Source organism: Topomyia yanbarensis, chromosome 2 (assembly GCF_030247195.1).
Source record: "Topomyia yanbarensis strain Yona2022 chromosome 2, ASM3024719v1, whole genome shotgun sequence".
In the NCBI taxonomy this organism is placed as follows: Eukaryota; Metazoa; Arthropoda; class Insecta; order Diptera; family Culicidae; genus Topomyia; species Topomyia yanbarensis.
The window spans coordinates 7,968,848-7,993,406 of record NC_080671.1 but is presented as its reverse complement, the minus strand read 5'-3'; the positions used below and the strand labels follow the sequence as shown (position 1 = coordinate 7,993,406).

Here is a 24,559-nt window from a genome sequence, read left to right as displayed (position 1 = left end):
TATTTGAACAAATGTTGTATTGAAACTCCATTACCGCATTAACAATGCAATGAAGGTCTATCTTAGCATCAATAATGCATAACTACACAGCCGACATATAGCATTACCCAAGTAACAATTGAAGTTTTATAGCACGCTACAAGTGTAATCTAAGTTTTATGCGTGGCTATAAAACTACTATAAAACTAAAATTGTTACTACGGTACTGCTTGCTCTATATGCGTATATAAAGCTGATATAACGCGTACATGCTTCAAGGATCTTTAAAGCATGTAAGCTTTACAAGTGCATTTAGTGCCATTATAGAGCAAATAAAAAGCCAATATAATGCTATTGTAATGCTGTGGGTTTATTTGTTATGCAACTCTTCTTGAAGATTATATTCGGCATAGTTCATTTCAATCGAACATGTGCAATGTAGTCTAGGGAGCAAACGCAGCGCACTTATCGGTAAGGACGAGGCAAGGTACCTCAGTTTGAGACTGTCTAAAGGTAATTTTCGTAAAACATTCATATTATGTGAGAACGAAAACCAGTTAAGGATATTCATTACAATGCATTAGAAGAGAGACAATTACGGTTTTAAACAGAACATCTTATTTTAACATTTTTTCTTTTTGCTCATCATACCGAAAAAAACATAAGAAATGGTTTCAAAACCATGACAGCCAACTAAAACTTTTTAATAGCATTAGTATTTCCAATATAAGGCTTTCAAAATTGACATTTGTACGCTGGTGCTATATAATAGCATTAGTACTGCAGGGACAAGCTGCCAATCTCTACACAGTAATAGCACTATATTTCGCCTTTTCTGGCATAATATCAGCATTATATCGGTATTTAGGGCTTCACGGCTCTTTAAGACTGCTTTATATGTGAATCTAAAGCAGATATTAGGCTACGTTATAATGCTTATTGGTTACTTGGGGAATGTGATTGAAAATGAAAACGCTGAAATTAATATTTCCGTGTATACAGACAATGACTTTATCGAGGTAAGCCTACACGACCTATAACCGGATATCCTTTTTTAACTAATTGAAAATTTCATGTTCCAATACGAAGAAGTAGAATCCGTTACACTTGGAGAAACTTTTTCACGGGTATTTCCATTAGTGTGCTTGTGATGAGGGTACGCGTCGAAAAACTATTCCCCCCTACTTGACTATTGAATTCAAAACTCAGTTCCGCTATTGAAAAAACTACGCTATGTACTCCATATGTGCTAGTACTGTAATTAGACTGCACACCGTGGGCAACCTTTCGCGGAAAATGCAAAGGATAATGCAGCTCAACCGATTGCCAACTCATGAACGGAAAACCAAACCAAAACAGAGTTTTGAATATCAATACCCAGAACCGTAACGTTTCCTGGAAATTCCACCTAAGTTCGTTTGTGGTTGACTGTCGCTCATTTCATGTTAATTCCAACCGGATATCCACAACTAAATATATTCATGAAATCAGTTGACGCTAGCGATTTTAGGTCTATAGAGGCAATTCTTAGGATCTGTGGTCTGGTTGGTGGATTGTTGCTTACGGTATATATTATTAGATTTGAATTATTAGTCCAAGTGACGTAATAATACTTTGGTTATGTTCCAGACAAACATGCCCATCTTTTTGCACATGCGAGTGGAATGAAGAAGGTTTATTATCTATTACTGATAAAGATTTGCTTCACATTCTTCGAGCGGCCACATTTTTATTCAACTATGCCCTGACTCGTTTTTCAATTTGTTATATCTTCCGTAAATTCTGTTTCTTACTTAAGATTCCTTAAGTTTTCACTTTGTGTCGGGCTCTAGCTCGATATATAATAACAATCTTCTAAACGGACCAATCTAATGGTGAAATGAACATCGAACAAGATTTGACATGAAGGACTCCAACTTCCCGTTTGAAAACATACACATTGAATTTGGTTGAATCATGTCTTATCTTCTTTCGGATAAAAGAAATCCGTGACAGATATCTTGAAAGTTCGCCCAGATAACCTCAGAATTGTGACATTCGTTACTAGCAACAAGTCTTTCATGAAGGACGACCGCGTCTACATGCCTGCTCACAAATTTGAGATCGACGGTGTGATCACCGATTAAAGTTTGTCATGCATGGATCAACGGAAATACGGGGTTGGCTGTTTCAAGGACACCTTCCTCCAGTGACGAAGAAATTGAATGGCAATCGCATTGTGGCTCGAATTGGGTGCCCAAACTCGTATCGGGTTACCTTTGCGTTACATTACCTCTTCTGTGGCAAGGATCGTTTGCCTGTCCGGTTGTTTGAATCGCGTCCCGCATTGCAGCATTGCACTAAATATAAGTAATTGAGCCATTGTAGCAATAAGTATAGGTGTGACAATTGCGCAGAGCATTATGAGGAGGTCTTTTGTATTGGGAATATTAAATATGTGACGGTTTTGGGGACCCTACATGATCTATTACCATAATACGCGTACAAACAGCGCCCGAGGCGTTTCCTTCAAAGCCGCTCTAAGCTCTATTCTGTAGTAATACTAAAAAGTTCCCAAAACTACAGGCAGACGAGATTCCTTGTTAAGGCTCAAATGTTTCTCTTAAGAAACTTCCAAATATAACAGCTACAGTAATCTCACACACAAAGCCGAAGCAAATAGCTCCTGGTCCTAGAAGTTTGAGATCAAACAAAAAGTTTCCACCATGTCTGTATGGGGTTGTGATCTTGATGATAACTGATTTAATTTACTACAGCTTCATGGAGGCGACCTGTTCCGCTGTCCATGTCCACATATCTGTACCGTTTTTGTTTCCATGCGTCTGAGAAAACGTGCGATAAAGTTTGCAAGAATTTTCAATATGTTTTTAATTTGAAGTCTTAGCAGTTCAACTTTCTCTGTGGTACAACTCAAACACGTTCGTTATTTATCCTTCTATCCACTAAACATTCGAGAATAAAACCATTCAATTCAAAAAAATGTAAATGAGTCTGACAGAACCGTACAATTGTGTGCCCTTTTGGCGTTCACCTTTTTTCAGTTCAACTTTCGAACAATAATTTAGGGTGTACTTGAAAATGGCAGGCTTATCCTGAGTTATTACATGATATATTCTTACTTAGTTTATGCAGCAGTTCAAGATATCAGCGCCTCCCTAAGATTGGGACCCTTGGCGTGGAACAACCCGACCAATCGCAATCCCAGCTACAGGCCTGCCAATCCTGAACCACAAAAATGCCATAAGGAAGTAAATAACAAAGACGGAATTACACTGATCACCCGTAGGTGCAAGAACCAGTGAAGAACATCTGATCGCGAGCATCAAGCCAGCTTTAACGATGATGACTTTGACATAAAAGACAGGAGAGAACTAAATGACTTCCCTGACGCAGTAGGCAAGCAGAAAAACAGTTTTTCTACATTTTGAATGCCTACACTGGTGGAGTTGCGGTTGAGATATCGATCATTAACAAAAATTAACATTCGTTTTCGAGTGCTCGGTCGAGGCACAAGTGTTTTTAAGTGTGGGCTGATAAAGTTAGAGTTGTCGTGAGTAACCTCGAACAAGTGAACCAGATTGTTTGCTACAAGCGATATATGCAGCAGTTTACGGTATACGTACCCGCAAATGCAGTGGAAATCGATGGGGTTGCCGTCGAACCGGGTCTGACGTATTACAGTGTGGGGTTGGTTGCTTTTTCCCTCACTACAACAGATGAAGATTTCGGACTGCAAGCAATTGCGTGGAGAAAAAGGGTGGGTAATATGACCACTACTCGCCAACATCCTCGTTTCGGGTGACCTTCGCCGAATTTTCGCTACCCAACCTTGTTTGCAACAAAATTTGGACATGCAAAACGCGTTTTTAACGTCTAAAGAGGTGTGTGTTATGTCGGGCAGCCCAAACGAAAAACAGGAATATCTAAATAGAATACTTTTAAATAAGCGTGGCTAATTTGCAAGTTTTGTCAAAGGAAAGCAATCATTCGAGCTTATGATGGCTCCATACCGTGACGATAAACAGAATGTGAGAGCCAAACACTAGTTCGAACATTTTTCGTGAATATTTTACCAATTTGTTTTAAAATGACAATACATGGACGTGGAAGACTTCAACCAGCTTCATGGCACGTTTTTATATAAGGCAATGTAACAAAATGGGATAACAAAGTAATTCTGTACGCTAGAGTAGTCTAAGTTTCCCAAGAAATATTCAGTTTGGCAGGTCATCTGTAACAGTGGATGAACCAGTAAACACTTTGTATCAACAGGATGGTACTCCAGAATATCTACAAGAAAAATTGTTTACAGAAACGATTTTAGTGTAATTATAATGTACTTTTTTCTGCCCGAGCCAGATTGAGCATCTTCTTATTACCTAGTGATATTTTGCATGTTTAGAAGTATATAGTGTCTATATTGCACCGAAAGAGCCAAATTCACCGAACACTTGGGCTGTCGTAGTGAGAGAGCAGTCTGAATGTTAACAGCAAGAAACAACCAAAAGGAGATGCCACAAATTATAGAATAAAGCAGCTAAATTGGCTATCCTTGATTTTCGTTTGGACTGCACATAATAGCTTTTCTATCAAGCACTATTACACACGCTATTTTTGAACGCGCTTTTTACAAGTGAACTGCACAAATTGCAATTAGTTGGGCCACACAGCCACCTAATGTGACAATAAAAGACGTTACGGGAAATGCGAGGGAGATCATGAGGATGACTTCTACGGCAGAGAAAGAGAAATATTGTATTTACTGTGGGGACCATCCGCATGATCTTCTATCATGTCCTGCGTACAAGTAGCACGTGGATAAAATTATGCGATCTCTTAAGAAACGCTCGAATCATTCGTATGCAGAAATGCTAAAGAATGCTTTGCCACCTGTCCTTTCCTTAAATTCCTTTGCTCTTTTGGCTCGAATCTGACGATCCACAAGAGGGAACATCTTTGGTTAACTCGAGGGAGCCCTGAAAGAGGTTGAATCTTGCCTCCCCTAGACCATCTCGTAAGGGTCCCAAGGTGTCCTCCTCTGAGAGCGCACCAACAATGTCTAATAAATCCAATGGAAGTGCTGCCCTAAACCCAAAGCAATTTGCTTCCCGCGGGGCCGTAGAGAGAAAATCCGGGCCCGGGGGATCCAACGTACGGGCCCACTGTATATTGCCCGTGTATCAAAAAGTTAAAGTTTTCATTGGACTTCACTGATAATATGTATATTACACTGAAATTGTATAGTTATGTACCAGTTTTTTGCACTATTTGTTTGTAGTACCAATAACGGAAAAAATAACTGTTAATACTTTGGAGTATTGTAAATACTTTTTAAAAGTTTTAAAGAGCCATTTTTGTTAATAGTATTAATAAACGTAGAGAAATGGAAAGAACCAAAATGTAGTAATTACGAAAATTAAAAACATTGTCTAAACGGAGATCAATGGAAAAAGACAAAAACGATGGGAAAACTAAATATTGAAATAAAAACAGAAAATTCAAAATAGCATCATCAACCTAATAAACAAATCAACCCTCAAAAAGACGAGCAAAAAAAAAACTTCAAGAAGCATCGCCCAAGACCCAATGACATTAAACGCCTCATTTTCGTCGTTATATCAGAGAGAGAATCGAAAGCCCCAAAACGCTTGATGATTCAAGCTCATTGAAACTAACTAGCCGGGCCTCTGAGATCCACTGCCTTTTTGAGGGTTAAAGTCAATTGTCAAAAATGCATAATCGAAAAAACCAAAACAGATCCTATAAAAAATCGATAAAAGAAAACAGGTAGCTAGATAAACAAATTGAACAGATTAAAGAAGTCGAACATTATTGAACAAATGGTAGAAATACTTTTTAAAAATCGGTAAAGGTAGGAAAATTTTGAGAATCAATAAATATTAAAATAATAGCAACTAAAAAGAATACGAACAATAATATAAAATAAAAAATGCATAAAACTGAAAAACTCGACAAATCAAAAACAATAAAATGTATTTTACTTAAACATTACAAACAAGGAGTATTTAAAACAACTGAAAAGTGAATAAAACATTAAGAATGCATGAAAGTAGAGGAATAGATAAAACAATAATAAAATAACTATGCGGAAATTTAAAAAATGGGCTAACCGGAAAATTTTGAAAAATTGGAATTTTGGAAGGACGGAAAAATAAAGAAATTTGGAAGGTATGGATTTAACAAAAACGGACAAAATGGAAAACAAAAAATAGTAAAAAAAACCAAAATGGTATACTATAGAAACATACAAAATGAAGAAAATAACTAACGGACTAAAATAAAAAAATAAAATGCTTTCTAGAAAAATAAAAAAAGGAAACTGACCAACAGAAAAAGTACTTTCAAAATAGGCTAAATGGAAAAAATGAAAAATAACAGTTACAAACAAAATAAAAACTAAAACCATGGATCAAAATATGAGAAAGATAAAGAATGGGACAACCAGGATGAATTAAAAAAAGATATCAAAATATAAAACAATAGAAAAATGAAATAAAGAAAGTGGAATGATTATAAATTAAAGTATGTGGCAGTGATAAATTGCAAAAATGAAGAAGTGCACAAATGGATAAAATAAAAATATGGTATCAATGTAAATAGATAAGAATGGCAAAATGTTAAAATTGCAGAAATACAAAAAAACAATCTACACCTTGAAAAAAAATCAATGAAATTTCAACCAAATTATAAAAAATCCAAGTAAAATAAGAAAAATGGAAAAAAATAGCAAAACATGATTCAAATTTCAAATTATGTTGAATTTTACGCTATGCTGGTTTCGAAAAGATTCGTAAAAGCTCTAATTATGCTCTGCTTTATTTCTTATGTAGCTCGTAGAACAGGAAAAAATCATATTTTCTTCACATTCACCGTAGAGTGTAATGTTTTGGTAGAGCACACCACTATATCGTTCACATTTAGGTGTGTTTTTCGCATTTGTGAACAGTTTTGTTGATTTAGTTGGGTGTAGTACTACACTTCCTCGAATATTCACAAAAAAAAATCAAAAAGCACCAGCCACTCTTGCTGTGAAGGATAACCCGAGCGAGCTTTGTGAGGAGCATATAATCCATTGATCCATCCGAAGGTCCTGTGGGGTAAAGTAAATCGGAATCCAAATGGTGGTGAACACTTTTTGAATATATTGGCCAACACAGAGAGGGGCCCTCTTTATCGATTAGGAGGATGATGTTTATGATGACTGTGTGCTGGACAATTTATAATATGATGCTGAGAGTTCCTGGTCAAGAAAAGGGCAACGCAAAATTGCAAAATAATCCACTGGATTCTTCCGGGCGAAATCCGAATTACCTGAACGAAGAGGAGTTCGCCGCCAAAAACCGGTGTTGCAACAAAAGTTTGAGAAGTTTTCTTACTCTTTCTAATAATTACTTTCGATAATATTCCAGCATTCAGTTGCGAAGCCAGGAAATGCAATAAATCAAAAAAATCATTTATATTTTTTACACCTAACAAGTCTGATCTTATTTTTTTCGATTATAGAAATTGAAACCTTACAATCATTCGCTTCTTCTTACAGGTTAGAAAATTTTCTTTAAAAAATTCTCTATTCCTGTGTGCGGGGTAGGGAATCGAACCCAGGTGAGCTGCGTACGTGGCAATCGATCTGATCTTCTGATTGGGTACAAATATATATTTGACATCAAATATGCAGTAGTTTAGAATTTTCGCTATTCTAATTACGTTGTACACAACATATTGAATTTTTAATTGCATTCTCAAATACTTTTTTGTTGAACAATTATTCGTCAAAATTTTAGCTTCCTTTAAAAATCTGGGCCCCCTTCACAACTCCGGGCCCGGGAGGACACAGCCCGTCCCACCCTCCCTCTCGGCGGCCCTGGCTTCCCGGCTTGAAAATTTGAATTCTAACAAGGAGAACCTAACCCAACCCAAGTGTCATGCAGAGAATAGTCTGTGCGCTTGTGGCGAGGGCTACCACGACATCGAGCACGTTATCTGGGTATGCGCCAGATATTGTGACGGCATGTCTCAGCTAAAGAATTCTCTTCGGGCCCGAGGTAGACCACCCAGTTCGGGATATGCTGGCAGATCGCGGTATCTCCTATATGTCCCTTATTGACATTGTTATAAAAACGATAAATACCCCAATTTAGCCCCTCTGTTACATTTCTCGTTTTTAGAAGTTCCCTGTGCTACCTTGTGAGGCCCATCAGTACCAGAGTGCCACTTGCGACAGCCGTTGCCCTCACTACTACGCCTACATAAATGGAATTTGAATCGAGAGCGATCCGAAGGTCTGACCACTTCTGAAGAATTCTCAGCGGGTTCGAATAATTCAACTCGTCAATCCGATTTTTGACGTCTTGGTAGTCCGAGGCGCAAATTCATGTCCCGATCTCCCATTTGCCTGATGGTTACAAGTTGTTCCCCTGTCATCAGGTCTGCCTTCTTTACCCTGTCTCTGATATAACTGCTGCTACACAGAGGTTGGAAATAAGCCTCCCACCGAATATTTTGACCAAGCATAAGCCTTCGTTACAAAAATTAAAAGTTGCATTCTGTATTCCCAGTTTCAAGATAGTTCTAATATTTCTAAAAAAAATTCCTCCCTATCATTTTAATTTTCGTAAAGCGAATTGTATCTCTAGTTTTAAGAAAGCTGTAAAATTTCTCATAAAAACTTGTTCCCTCTCTTGTATATCAAACTGTATTCTTTGTTTTAAGATAGCTGTAAAATTTTCCTCCTTGATTTAAAAAAGTATTTCAACATTGTAATCTCCTAGTTTTACGTAGGATATAAGTGATTAAAGGAAGGATTTGTCTCCATAAAGCTAACGCATTTGTGCCTATCAAATAAACGAACTCAATCAAAAACTAGTAAAAATGAAGGCAAATTTTCAAGGTATGAGAGCCTTTACGAAAAATGCTATTTTTCAGTTCTCTGATCGATTTCCACAATAAAATGCTAGAATTTCAGCAATTATCAGCAAACTTTATTACATATGTCAGGTTTTAGGAAATATTTTATTTTATATTATTATTTGTTTTGTGTGGATTTTCTTCCAAAATGAATAAAAAAAATATTTTTATCACTTTGTTTAGGAGGCTGTATCAAATAAACATATATTTTTTGAAAAAAATCTTTTTAATACAATTTGTCTTCTAAGATCCACAAAAACATAAAAAAAAATTTACATCAATTCTGCTAAAAATGGTCATTTTTCATATATCGCATTTGAGGAACCTCTAGATGATTTTTTAGAAAATTGATTTTTCTACAAAAGTGCTTCAATCTTTCATTTTAGGGTTGAGCACCTTGACTTTTCGAACATCGTATTTTTTTGGGGGCAGTCTAGTTCTAGACGGTACTTGCACAACCTTCTATCGTTTTCAGCAACTTAATATGTCTTGCTGTAAGATTAAACAGTATAAATCAACTGAAGTTTCATTCATGCACATGCTTTCTTCCAATGATTACAGTGATTCAAACGCATAATTGCACATATTAAGAAAGTATGAATACGATGGAGGCAAATATATGTGCGATTATCGAAAACAAACAAAAGAGCAACAGTTATTTTGCATCTAAATACACTAACAACTGAAATAATTATAATATATGAATAAGTAAATATATTCAGTAGTATATTTGAAATGAAAAAACTGACCGCCTACTATTCTACACTTTCGCTAGAGGCGCCCTCTGATAATGCATGGTATCCTTCACTTAAGCGGATGTCAGTGCCACACTCGAAATTCTCCGACTTAAAATATAATTAAATATATTTTTCTCCGTATGAGTCTAGCTGGGAAAGTTGAATTGTTTCCAACGACAATCCCCCGCTATATCCATCGTTCATACACACAACTCGTCTACTTTCGCCTCGGTGAAGGTTAAAATACTTCTACTTGAATGATAGTTTTGCTTTCTATTCCGGTCCACGACCCACTTTTATTCCAAGAGACGTATTTATCTTCTATTTTTTCCCCAGAGCCAAAACAAAACAATTTCGCTGGCTCGGAAATAGGATGAAAATGTGCCTCACTTAGCAAACAGCAAGAATAGGTTAGGAGCAATTTTTCCGCCGCCGCCACCACTACTGCACTTCATTACGGGGGAGGGGCTGAGCTGAGTGCGATGGGTTGGTGACGGTTGGTCGTGGCAGGATGGCAGTACAGTACATACGATAAAGTGGAGCAAACATTCTTCACTTCGTACTCGTACATCGCCAAAGTTACGGACCGATTCGAACGTAGCTAAATTGCTCAAAATTTGCATGAATGTCATACCGGCGTCAATCTCCCGTGTGCTTTGCGCCATAAATTCAAACACAGGCTGCGCCAATCGTGACTGTTTCCCGCTTACCCGTGCCCAAATGGTAGCTAGGCAGCTACTGACTGATATGTGTACGGTTTATGCTCCGTGTTTCTGTTGCGTGTATCGTCGGGAAAAATGGTAACTGGAAAAGTGTGCTTTCCGTGAAAATGAGACGAAAAACTATGCGCGTGGTCGGTAATTAAACTAGAGTTGCACAATAAAATCCAGACCAATGACTCCTCTATGGCGGGCGCGCGAAAGTAGTGCGAGATATGCAAAACGCAAGCACGATCTTTCAGGCGTACCATGTAACGTGGTGTGGGCAGGTATAAATCATTATAAAGCGCGGCAGGTGGAATAGAAATCGGATTGTTCGGTGCGGCTTTATTGCCTACCATAAAGGAATTTTTCGCAATGAAATATATACCGTTGAGTGAATTTGCTATGCTGTACCGTCTCAGGAATAGCGAATAACGCACAGAGCACACGAACCCCCGTGTGGGTAGAAGGGATAATGGTGGCACTCATTTCTTCAACGATTTATTTTGTTGTAGAAACACGTTCTTTGTTTAGCCGAATGTGATGTGTACGTGAAAAAATTTCCGTTTCAATCTGAATTTTATTGTACAATCTCAGAGGGTAAACAGTTGCCCACGGCGAGACATGACTATACTTTCAAAATTCATTGTTTAAACTATACAAATAAAAATCAAAACGGATTCAAATTTTACTCTATGAAAAACATTTTCAATAACATTGTTCATAACAATAAACGCTGCAAATAATCATAATGATTTTCTTTAAAATGAAATACTGCCACGGGAATTATTGGTGCACAAGGTACCTTATACTTAGAATTATTGATGATCCATCATTCATTTTGTCTCATAAGTATCTGACTGAACGCCACCAGATAAATGCTAAATTCAAAACAGAAACACTAAATTTGTTAACTTAACACTGACTAGACAAAGTGGAAACGAAAATTCTTGACAAACTAAAGTCGTAGATATTGTGCTCTTCAAGCATTGTTCAATTGTTCTAAACGGATTTTTCTCTTAAGAGATTCACGCTCTAGCCGAGCCTTGTTGACACGTTTCGATTCTATTCTATTCTAACTCTAACCCAGCCAGTATTGAAAAGCATCCTGGAAAACACCGCAGTTATTCTTTAGTGTTTTTCTTGTCAACATTAATATTTGAAGCATATTATGTGTAATATGTCGCAAATATTAAAACGGCCAGGCCTACTGTGCAGAGTTGGGTTAAAAGGTGTTTCAAAACTATACGGCAATTAATTTATTCATTTAATGAGTAATTTAACTGACGAATCGTTTTGAATCTTGAATGAGGAAGAAACGAGGACAACCGTATCGACCGTTTCAGTTTATAGGGGAATGGGATATATCGTTGGGAGTGACTTGGCTAAAAAGGTTAATGTCACTCCTTTGGTCCTTGGGGATGGGGCAGAGGTATTTACTTCTTGCCCTGGCTAATAAGCCTAGGTAAAAGCGCCTTTACTCGCTCTGCCGGTCCATTTTGTTTCTTTCCAATCAAATACAAATGCTGAGGCTTGAGCGACTAATTGAATTATTCTATTCTCAAGTCACTGCAACCTCATCATCTGCGTCTGATTGGATAGAAACAAAATGTAACAGTTACACTTCATCTAATTTCATGCTATAAGCACCACAATGGCTGTCTGTGAAGCAAAGAATCTATTACTTCAGCAATTCCATGAAAAAAAGTTATACGATCTCTCAGAATTCTGCAATATTTGGTAGAATCGTTCCTTACCGAAAAATATTAGATGCATACTTTTTTTTATTTCGTCATTAGGGTGTCCCTTTCCACGTTAAATGGGTTCAAAAAATCGTGATTTTCCAGAAGTTGATTTTTTTTTTAAATTCAGAACTTTTGAACCACTGAACCGATTTTTATGGGTAATAGATCAAATGAAAGGTATTTAAGTGTAGTTTCAAGAAAAAATTATAAACTTTAAAAAATATTGAGTTTTGTACGAATAAAATGTGCATTAAATGGTTTTTCTTGATTTTCACTGCGAGGGTCCTTGAATACTCCATACTTTTATATATTTTATTTGAAAGATCATTCAATTCTACACAACATTTCCAAACATATTTTTGAACCAGATCTAGAGGTTTCGGAGATATAATTTTTTGAAAGTAAAAAATCTATGTGTACACTAGAGTGACAGGAAAAAAATGACCCCTATCGGCCCACCCCTGAGTCGATTTCTAGTCCCACCAGGAGTACTTGTTCCAAATTTGAAGCAAATCGGACAAGTCTAGCTACCGGACCAATGTGCCTGAAGTTTGTATGAGATTTTTCGACAATTTACATCGAGAAAAGCCACTAGTTCACATTTCCGCCGCTAGGTGGCACTGTTCACATCGTATTATCACTGTAAGTGAAAATAAGAAAGATAATTGAATTGTCTACAACTTTGTCGAAAACTGCTAGTGTATCCGGCTTTGTTAAAAGAAGTTATTAAAATTTTAACGAAGTGATGTCTGAGTCAGTTTTCCATAGGGCCTAGCAGTGCATAGTTGTGCATCAGTACTCAATTCGCACGAACTAATCATTTTTGTGAAAGAACCGTTAGATTTAGCTCAATAGTATGGGATCTGGCCGATACTCAAGCCCGGGAAACAGTGAAACACAACACACAACCGGACGAACAGCACCCAAACAGGAAAACTAAACAAACTGGGCTGGCCCCGCACAGGCCAGCAAAAGGGCGTTCTTTTCTGCCTTCTGCAATCACTTTTAGCCCGCGCAACACTAAAAGTCTATGTTCTAGAACAAGCAACATTTATTTACACAATTTACATGTTATATTCAAATTTCACTGCTCCTAATTTATCTAAGTCCCGGTCTGTGGGGATCCGGCCGTGCGACGTATGCACGGCAAGCGCGACGCACACTCAGTTCTGCTGGACTGTCTTGATCGGCGATAAACTTTGTACTGCCTGGTACCGCTCCCACAGGCATGGTAAATTATCAAGATCGCCCCGAATGTGTGCGATCATCTTCAATCTACGGCGACGAATTTGCGTGGAAATCACAGGACTGCAAAAAGTATTGTTGCTCATCTCCAGTGATAATTGGCAGCAATCAGCTGGGTAACGATGATGTTAGTTTGCCTTCGGTTTGCGTGTGCGCCTGCTGATCGAAATTGAAGAATAATGTTATCTGTTCCCCGGGGGTGAAAATATTTGATTTGGCACACTATTTGCGGGTGTCGATTTGGGGGGTCAAAATGATTATCTGGTACGATGTTCACTTCGGCGTGAACATTCTCCCCGCCTTGAATTATCAAGGAAATTCAACTATTAGTTGCTTAGGCCACCGAGATGGGCCGAGCCAATCTTGAACTACTGGAATATCGATAATGCTGGTTCTTGCGATGACGTAGAACGGTCCGGAAACTGTCCGGAGATTGTGTTCCTAGGTGAAGGTGACTTATCGACGGCGATCACAGAAAATTACTGTGCGGTCCAGTCTGCTACCGGAGTGGTGATCCCGTGACGTCACAAACGTTCGTGGTGATGAGAATAGATTTCATACCGATATTCTGTCGGGATGATGCTCGTATAGGGTGTAGTCCGATATTCTGTCGGGATGATAATCATAAAGCGTCGGTGGTGCGGCGATTAGTGCACCTACGGTCTTGATCAAACGGAAATTCTGTCCGGATGGATGTGCGTACAGACTATAGTGCGGTGAGTAAAGATCACGATGAAAGCTGAAATAATAGAAATCTGTACGCAAACGTCGTTGCTGCTGAGCGAAAAAATGGTACTTAACTGTAGTCAAGTCACAGCCGGGGGGTTCGGAGAACCCACCGGCGAGGCTTGTGCTCTTTACAGATGCTTCAGGAACTGCTCGATTCCCCCGAGCTTGGGCCAGGATCTCGTCTGGCGACTCTATACCCTGAGTGAGGGCCGGGATCTCGTCCGGCGGGTGTGTTTGCTGCTATGGCTTCGTTGATGGTGATGACAAAACCGCTTCGTCGTAACTTACTGTGTGTAGTGATGCGATGTGATCAACTTTGTGGTGCAATCCGTACATCCGTGGACGGATTACACGCAAAAAGATGGATTCCTCCGGTCCAACCACAAGGAGTGCGTTGAGGAACAGAATCCCGCGGAAAGTTGATCCAGGATGGGGTGAGCTGACGGATGACGTGGTAAATTTGGCGAATGTCACTTTCCGGTTGCATGATTTCTGGCGAATACGCGATCATAAATCCACCAAATCGCCCTTTGGTGGGACCAGAAAACACCAACGGTAAAATATGAAGCACTTGGTTGCTTCCCAGGTCGGAAAGTGACTCGACATCCGTGTGTGGTTGTGTGTGTGAGAGAATCGTCCTTCGGTCGTCTTTGACGGGAAAAGTGAAGCCAATTGCTTCCAGGAAGTACGAATCGTGCGTGTATGCGGGTTGACGTTGTGCGCATTTTGGCCACCAGAGATCCTTAATGTGCCTAGTGTGCGTGTACGGGGTACGATACAGCTCTAATGCCGGTAGAGCAAATCTAGTGCAGGCTTATGTAGGGAAAACACGATCACGCGCCGTTTCGATTGTCTGTTGGCGACACATACGAAGAACAGCGTTCTGTGCTGCACTAGATGAAGCGGGGGTCGGTTTGTAGCGAATTGATGACGTGGGATTTGGCATCTGATGCCACACTATGGCTCCTTTCGAGTGTGAATCGGGCTGGTAGTCTTCGTCGTAGGGTGCTCACTAATATGTGATGACGTAAATGGCTCACAACGGTGCTTGTCCCGAAGAATCGCAGCGAAAGCGGGACGTGTTGTGGTCACGAATCGGTCCTGCTTGGACCTACTGTTACAGCGCGGTCGGTGTGTAACTTTCGCGAATTGTGTTTCCTCGTCAACGGCAAGAAAAAAGACTACCAGACGCACCGATTTATTCACACACTTGAATGGAACTGCACTCACCCATTTCCGTCGATGATGCGATGGAAAACGCGTCCTACAGCTGGCAGATTTGTTGCATAGCTCTCCAGCTGGCCGCCGATTCTCCAAATCAGCAGCGAAAGTAATCTTGATCCGCGTCTTCGCAGTATTGGAAAATGGGTGCAGTCTCCATTGCATTTTCTCCCACAGACCGGGTAGATCGCGATGGCGCTCGCGAAAACAAAAGCACGATCGTTGCGCGCGTTTTGCAGCGGACCGCTTGGCTTGCGGTAAATGGAGCACCATCCTGCGGACTTGAGAGTCTATCCGGTTCGAAGGACCATGTTTACGCCGGGATCTGGCCGATACTCAAGCCCGGGAAACAGTGAAACACAAAACACCAAGCGGACGAACAGCACCCAAACAGGAAAACTAAACAAACTGGGCTGGCTCCGCACAGGCCAGCAAAAGGGCGTTCTGTTCTGCCTTAGATGAAGCGGCCGTCGGTTGCCGCGTTTTGATGACGTGGGTTCGTTGGTTTGTGCATCTGATGCCACAAGATGTCTGGTTTCTCGTGTGAATCGGGCTGGTAGTCTGCGTCATAGGGTGTTTACTAACATGTGATGACGGTAAATGGCTCACAACGGTGCTCATCCCGAAGAATCGCAGCGAAAGCGGGACGTGTTGTGGCCACGAATCGGTCCTGCTTGGACCTACTGTTACAGCGCGGTCGGTGTGTAACATTCGCGAATTGGGTTTGTTCTTCAACGGCAAGAAAAAAGACTACCAGACGTACCGATCTATTCACACACTTGAATGGAACTGCACTCACCCATTTCCGTCGATGATGTGATGGAAAACGCGTCCCACAGCTGGCAGATTTCTTGCATAGCTCTCCAGCTGGCCGCCGATTCTCCAAATCAGCAGCGAAAGTGATCTCGATCCGCGTCTTCGTAGTGTTGGAAAATGGGTGCAGTCTCCATTTCATTTTCTCCCACAGACCGGGTCGATCGCGATGACGATACAATAAACAGATAATTAAAACGCAATCGTTGGTGTCGGTCGCAGAAAAATAGTTTTTTCGAGTTTTCATTTTCGCGATATCCAAGTTCCCTACAAACCCGTTATACTCGCGCGCGATCTCCAGCGGAAGGTGCAGTGGATGCAGAAGAAAGTCCTGATCCAGCAGGTGAAAATAGGAGAAAAGTGTTTCGGAAAGATCCAAAAGTGAGAAGAGTAGCGAAGTGCGTGAACATTAATTTTAAGTTTTAAGTTTTTAATTTAAGTTTCAATTAAGTTTTTGTAAAGCAATTTATTTTTTTGCTTCTTAAGAAGTGTCTCTTGTAACTAATTCATATGTAAACATATTTCGATTGCAAAAAAATTAAAGAAAAATGACGGTCTGAATTGCCCCGTAGGGATGTCCCCTACATTGTAAAAGGATGGAAAAACGTAGAGGTTTGAAAATCGTCGCATTGCGCTGCCATTGAGTGGTGCAAATGAACCTTTTATGGCACCAAAATGTAGCTGAGGTTTCAAACCAACAATTAGGAGTTTTGACCGATGACTTTTTTTACATCTATCCACCTAAAAGGGCGATTTGCTTAGGTAGGTCCGAATAGCCCCGGGTTCCCCTATTTAAATTAATCAATAGAGGTACGAACAGTTTGCAAAATGCCCGTAGAATGTCTCATCTCTAAATTTTCATTTTCATAGGTCTATACTTGATGAAGTTTTCTTTAATTGTAGTAGATATAAACTCTGGAGTTGATGTATTTTTTAAACTTTTGGTCACATAACTCTACATAGGGCAACGTTTCAAAGGATTACCCATCTATCTTCAGAGGAAAGCAGGGTTTGAACATAAATCATAGTTGTCCTATAGTACAAATATATTTCAAATTTTGTCAGGACTTCAATCAAAGAATGTAACACTAAGTTTGCTTCCGCGAGTGACTTCGCTCTACACTAAATTCCAAAAACTCTTTGTAGAAAAACGGCAAACGAAAACTGTTTTGTCTTGGACGTGAAATGACGAACGGGGGGGGGGGGTGGACGTGATTAGTGCTGTGACATAATTTTTATATTTTGGGCTTCTTTTGGTTCCTTACATCGTTATTTACGGGTGTACAATAAAAAATAAGAATGATTTCAATACCTTTCTGTAATTAAAGTAAAGAGCGTATTTTTTTCTTTCCAAGAGAATTGCTCTCTGGACTCCCTAGAAATGGGTGGCATGTTTCTTTTCAATCGAGTGCTGTCAGTTCAATCGAAGATGGCGTCGAAACAGCAAGCACTCCACGAGCGTGTTATACGGTTTTACGAAACGCATGGTCATCGTGGAAAAAAGTTTACGGTAGACCACTTTCGAGACGGAAACGGTCCCCGTGAGTACTGCTTACCGGATCCTGGCATCTCTGAGCGTGGAGCGGAAGACTATCCGGCGAGAAAATGACGAAAAAGAAGAAGGGAGCGATAAAAAAGCTGTTAGACAACAAGAACGGAACGAGTTTGCGTGACGCCGGCCGAGAATATCACTGCTCCCGTACCTCCCAACCCTCAAGATGGAGGACATCATCTGTTGGAAGAAGACTCGTTCCCGATAGCGATCGTGAAATCGCAGTGCCGGTGGATGACGAAGAACTACAGCGGGACGTCGTTCGTGCTGGACGACGAAAGTTACTTTCCGCTCTCGTAGACCCACATTCCAGGAAATGACAGCTACTATTCCTGCGACAAGTCGGCCACACCCTCCGAAATAAAATATAAGTTTATGCAAAAATTTGAAAAAAAAGTTATGCTGTACATCGCCATATCGGACAGATGGATTTCAAAGCCATTGTTCAAGCCGAGCGGTCTGGCCATCAATCAACAAGTGTACCGGGAGGAGTGTCTTGAGAAAATACTTCTTCCGTTCTTAAAGGAGCATCATGCGGATGGGAAGTACGTCTTTTGGCCGGACAAGGCGTCTTTTTACTACGCCAAGAAGACACTGGAGTATTTTGAGCAGAAAAAGATACCATTGGGGTTTTTTTCGGCTCCCTCAGTGCTTTAGTGTATAAAAATAATTTGCGAGTCAAGGATACGAAGCAGTTGACCACCAGGATCCGGAATTGTATCCGGAAGAAGGACGTCAGTGCCGTCCAGTGCTTTTGTGAGAGCATCGCGACTGAGTTGCGTCGTACGGCTGACCAAGACTCCTTCTTCAATATTCATTGACGTTTTTTGAAGAATAAACAATAGGTTTTTAATAAAGAATACTAAATTCACTGAAAACTTTTTTTTTTGTTTTTAACTACATGACTGAAAAAAATCTCATTTTTATTGAACACCCGTTACATTAATACTGTGGTTCTACGAGAACAGCTCAGTTGTCGCATTTTTTTGTTAGCAGCAAGTCCGCAATTGCGCAAGAAGGCAATATGGGAGCATTGCTGTTCAAGCTGTTCGTCACGTTATAACCTGTTATAAGTCTGCTCACTGATCAAGCAGCCGCTTATGCCCTACACGATCATTCAAAACTACTCAAAATTGGAGTTCAAAGCACTAAATTTCAAAAATAGAACATATTGCTTCTTTAGTTTTAGAATTAGCTCATCTCGTGAGTAACAATTTTATTTTCAAAGTTTTGAGTGAAAAATTACTTATTCCTTAAAAAGTACGTAGTGTCGAACGTCCACCAAAACTTGAAAAAGACCTTGCAGAAGAGTCGACGTTGATCGTTCTTTTTGTAGTTCCTGTAATTTCTAGAAAAATACCGATCGGTTTGAAATACATGTGGAGAAAGACCCTCGAATTAAATCTCCAGACAACGCAAACGCCTGGACAACCGTCTGGAGGTTGAGATAGATGGCATTTGAAGTACCAATACAGATCTTTGTAGTTTTATAGAAAATGCGGAAATTATTTTCCGTATATGCTTCTAGAGTAAAATGTACTCAAATTTGACAATTAAATAGACTGAGTTTAACTAAGTGCCCTTTTCATAAATTTAAGTGGCTGACAACTCAAATTTGAGTTGCCAATGAATGAGAGTGTAAGACACTTTCGCTAGATTTTCAGAGCGGCGTGCACTCAGTGCACTAGCGTGAGTGACTGAAGTTCAAAGGATGAAGCGATCAAACTTTGGTCGACTTAAATATGAGGTATTTATTCATTCGTGTATTTGAAAATTTGAAAAGCATAATTTTCATTTTGTTGGTGTCCAGATTTTGCCATTTTTCATTCAGTTGTCGAGTTGTGGAGTCGAAGCAAGGGGAATGGCATACAAAAATTTTGTAAGCCCCTAAAAATCAGAAATACTCCCATGCGGATTAAGACAAATTGTTGAGAGTTTTGAAATCATTTGTGACAAATACTGTTAGAGTGACCGGGAACGTCTGCTAGGAAACCAGGAACAGGCATAAGCGGGACACAGTTAAAAGAGCCACAGATTTTACTAGATTGGCCATGGGTCAATAAGAAAGCCTTCGTATCCTATCCTATCGAATATCTGGTCCTTCGAGCCGGATACGAAGGACAATCCAATAGTGTCTGCGGCCACTTTGGCACGAAGAAACCTTTGCGGTGATAAAGTTGGCCATTTTGCGCGCACCCAAGCCTGATAGTGACTATTGTTAATGGTTGGCGCCATTAGCAACTAAGCTTGCTTTAAACTTTATAAAGGGTCAGTTAACCCAAGCGGCGCTCCGCTGGCGTCTGTAAGTGCTTGAAAGGTTTTGGCGGAAAACCAGTGATATTAATAGCAGCACCGATTTCAATTGTGACAATTTGCTGCTTTCAGTGAAGCGAACACAGTGTTTGTGTCAAACTAAAAGTGCTTAAAGTTCCTTGGTGGCCGCCACGTCCGTCCGGATTTTCGATTCGATCCGGGAAGGAGAATTCACGTGCCGTTGCACCCACGTGTCGTCGCGTGTGCAAATCGTTTATTATTGTTCGGATAACTACATCGTCGGGAAATGACCACCGAGAAGTTAAAGGACAAGAAACTGAAGGACAAGTTTACAGTTCGTAAGTCACTCGTTTCATCACTAGAAACAGTCGAGTCCTTTGTGGAAAATTTTGAGGACCGTGATTTCCCACAAATACCGGTTTTGTTGGACTTAGTGGATCAAGTGTACCGTGAATATGTGAAGGTACAATCGGAGATCAAAAGGATGAACGGTGGAGATATTACGTTAGTGAAACATCTGCAGGAACGGAGAGAATTTGATTCCAGGTATTGTGCCACGAAATAATGGTTGATGAATAGCAGATCAGTTGAGTTTAATTCAACCAGCAACGCCATCAATGTTAACGTACCGCAACCGTCCAGTTTCCACTAGCGGCTTCCGAAAATTGATTTGCCAAAATTCGATGGTGATTACTCACGGTGACTAAGATTTCGGGACACATTCATGTCCATGGTGCACGATGTCACCGATATCCCATTAGTTGCCAAACTTGAATTCCTGCTCCAGTCGTTGGGAGGAGAGGCACGCAAGCCTTATGAAACGGTGCACATCGATTCAGCAAAAAAAATCTAACCACTTGGGAGGCACTCCTCAAGCGCTATGACAACAAGCGCTTTATCAAGAAGCAGTTATTCCCTGCGCTCCATGCTAATGTTCCAATTCGTAAAGAATCTCCGCAGGATCTCTACAACCTTGTGGACGATGTTCACACGGAAGGTATGTATGCTGTCCTTCAAAATTGATCCAATGACCCTCAGAGCCTGGGAAGAATATGCGTCAAAATTGGAAAATGTTGGATATGATGTGTGCGTGGAGTTTTTGTATCAGCGGGTTCGCATACTACAAACGGTTTCATCGGAAATACAACATTGCTCTCAAGTAGCTCCAGTTAAGATGATCAATTCAAATTCCTTCACCAAAAAGATTCAGTCTCAAAAGTCGGTAGCCAATATGGCGACTGCAGCCACCCGCGCAAATCTTCCCACCTGCTTAGCTTGTTCTGAGAAGCATCTGTTATTCCAGCGTCTTACATTCTTTACCGTCGGCCAACGTTGAGAACTGATCTCACAGAAATGTCTGGAACTGCTTCAATCGTCTCATAAGGCTTGGAATTGTGATTCGAAGTACACGTGTTGTCATTGTCATGAACGGCCTCACACACACGCACGCATTCTCACCACACGCATGCCGTTCCGAAGACCTGGGAAGAAATTCCTCCAAGTATCTTCCTTAACGGTATGGATAATGGTTTTGAATATAATCAGTATCACACGACGTAGATGATGGAATTGGACAGCATTAACTTCCGCTATGTTAAGGCTCATATTCACCTTCAACAACTGCTCCACTTCAGGAATCGATGGTCTTACTGGACATTTCGAAAAGTCAACAGCGACACAGTTTGATCGCATCGGGAAATATATTAACACCATTGTCACTCATTGCTTGTTCACGTTGCACACACTAGGCAGAAGGAACGAAATTTTGCGTTGGCTAATAGACAAAGCAGTGCACGGGTAGATTTGATTGCGCGCCCTGCTATAGAAACGGAGCGATTTTCAGCTTCTGAACTGAGTGAGAGGAGAAACCAGACGAACATTTTGGCTTGACGTCCTTGAAAAGTTTGTTGATAATGTACGCTGCTGCTTCTCATAACATCGATCAATGTCAGCTCGAATTTGTGAAGTAACACTGACTACCAGGGTCGTCTTTAGATTACGCGGGGCTCTTGGTAACTCTTGAGCTAGGGGGGGGGGGGGCTATAATTGAACAGGTATAAACAGCTGTAGTAGTATGATGATCTAAAAAAGTTTCCTAGCATTACGGAACCATTTCCACTCTATGCCACTCTGAGACTCTTTTCCAAATTTGAGCCAAATCAGTCATTTCATCGTGACTACTCCATAATGGGTAACCAGAAAAGAGGCGCTGTTATGATAAAACTAAACTGAGTCGACTTCCGATTTTGGCCACATTTTTCCTTTCAATGATTATTACACTTCACTCGAATTAGGGAACCTTTGAAATCAAACGGTATTATTTTGAGTCTAAGCGCGCGAATCGTTTCGAGATTCATTCATTTTGCTCGCATTCTTTTCTGCTAGAATAGAAATAACGGTTCTTTGAAATATTGTTTCTTTTTGTACAAATTATTGGTGAGGTAGGTTTTTGTTGCTTGTTCCGACAGACGTTTTGTGCATTCGTTTATTGCGACGGGTTCGGGGAGGTGTAGAAAGGGGACTGGAGATAATAATAGTATTCCTATTTAATAAATTGGTGTATCGAAGTCAACCATTAACATACGATATAATAAGTATTCAATACCTTATCTTTACCAATACCTTTAGTTGTCACGTAAAGTTTGTTTAAAATTGCTTTCAAAACGACACAAACAAAATTACTCGAATCTATCAATATAATCGGCACAGTTCGTTTCAATGGCATGAATGTAAAACAGTCGACATATAAAACACGCTGAGAGCACGTTTCCGCGACGCTTAATTCGTCATTTGTCTAAAAACTGAGGTTTTTAATTTAGCAATGAAAACTATTTGTGTGAGACACCATTTTTTGGGCTTCCATGAGCATTTGTCTTCATGACGGCTTCATGTCTTCATGGTCGGGTTTGATCTGTTTGAAATCCCAAACTAAAAATGAACCTTTCATAAACATACCCGACAAGAAACCGAAATTATTGTAGTTTTGAGCACCCGAGTCCAAGAATAAAAATTTTCGAAAACCGGAAAATACCATGCTAAATATTAACCAAAATGTAATTGGGGACGGCCGTGATATGCTACGATTATGTGAAAATACATATTATCGCCTGCTGGCGTGGATTTGAACCAAAACTGGATAATTATTACGATTACTAGTACATGATTTGTATAACGACTGATTCGGGTTTTGACAGAGCTGTCAGAAACCGTTGATTAGATCGCAACTCGGTCACACTAGGTGTGATAATAGTAGCCAATGGTATTATTAGTTTGGCATGGAATTTTAACATTTTATTTTTAAAATGCACTATTGCCAAAAATACAGATAGAAAGTTTCAAATTAGGAAGTTTACACTATGAATATATGTTACACTTCACGCTCAATAAAACTCTTTTACCTTCGCAAAGATCTAAAAAAAGTTAGGATTATGAATTTCGTTCGGAATGCAGAACTAGTACATTCGTGTAAATCTTAACTAAAAGCAACAATCAACTCATAGACGTTTCAAGAATAAGCTTGTTGATCAAATTACCTTATAATACAGCTTTAAACGCCTTTGTGAAGACCAATATCTTCCGCACAATCGACAAATCAGAGAGCGCCCTTCAGAAAGTACTCATGGCAATGCACTTTAATCCACACACACACCCTCCCCGTGCTTGTGCTTAAAACGCGAAATACAAGTCAAAGCAGTTCACACACCGCAACGATTGCCCTGAAGCAGGATTCTTTTCACTCGATCAATAAGAAACCAGAATTCATACTCTCCTCCACACTTATGCATCAACGATTCTTTTGTCCCCCTTCGCTTTATACTCTCGATAATCCTGCATTAATCTTGATGTCACTATAAGCCACTCTGCACAATTTATCCGCAACACCGATAAACCGCGTCACGTACAGGCCACGTGGCTAGTGTCGCGAGAACAAACTGATCAAAGCAAGCTAGGCTTACCACAATACGTTCTGTCTTGTCCTTTATTTTCCACGCATCTTCAAATCGCTGACGACGCGATTTCATCTACACATTTTCCCACCCTTAGAAAATTAACCGTTTTCTTTGTCACCGACAGCACAAGTAGCGTCTGTGTCAACCGGATACTCCCACAAAGGATTCGCAACCTCTCGCGAATTGACAAGTCAACAACAAAGCGCGACGAGACAAACAAAGAAACCGTAATCATCCGCCACAAACGGAGACGTCCACTTCCGACGAGTTCCAGCGCAGCACTGAATGGAATCGAAGCCCTCTAGCTCCTTTGCTTGCCAAGCGCCACACAAACGATAACGACGCCGACAAACGACGACGATGATGACGACGCACGGCAGGATCTGGAGGCTGAGGTGAGTGGCCTTTGCCGGTTGATGGTGGGAGAAAAGTCGGGAAAACGAGTGCTCGATGGAACAGATGATAAAGGTTAAACGCGAAAATTGTTATCAAGCAACAGCCGGCGGAAAAGGGTTCGGGAAACAAGAGAAATTGGTAGCAAAAAAAAAAAATGGTTATAGTCTCACGCCCCCACTAGGCTCGCAGTTTGATTGATGGAACTGTGAATTCAGAAGAAATCAATCATTGGTCCGAACAGTGTGCGGTCACTTGTCATATGTGCGGTCGATGGTCTGTTGATGCCGGACTG

At 40.2% G+C, this 24,559-nt stretch overlaps 1 protein-coding gene across 2 annotated transcripts in view; it reads right to left on the bottom strand.

The window, feature by feature from the left end:
* LOC131678918 (uncharacterized) overlaps positions 1–24,133 on the bottom strand; it is a 402,100-nt gene extending 377,967 nt beyond the window's left edge. For both annotated transcript variants that reach the window (XM_058959358.1, XM_058959359.1), the window contains exon 1: positions 23,455–24,133. The gene's annotated coding sequence lies outside the window, so the exon portion shown is untranslated. The remainder of the gene's footprint in view (positions 1–23,454) is intronic.
* Between the last annotated feature and the right edge of the window lie 426 nt (positions 24,134–24,559).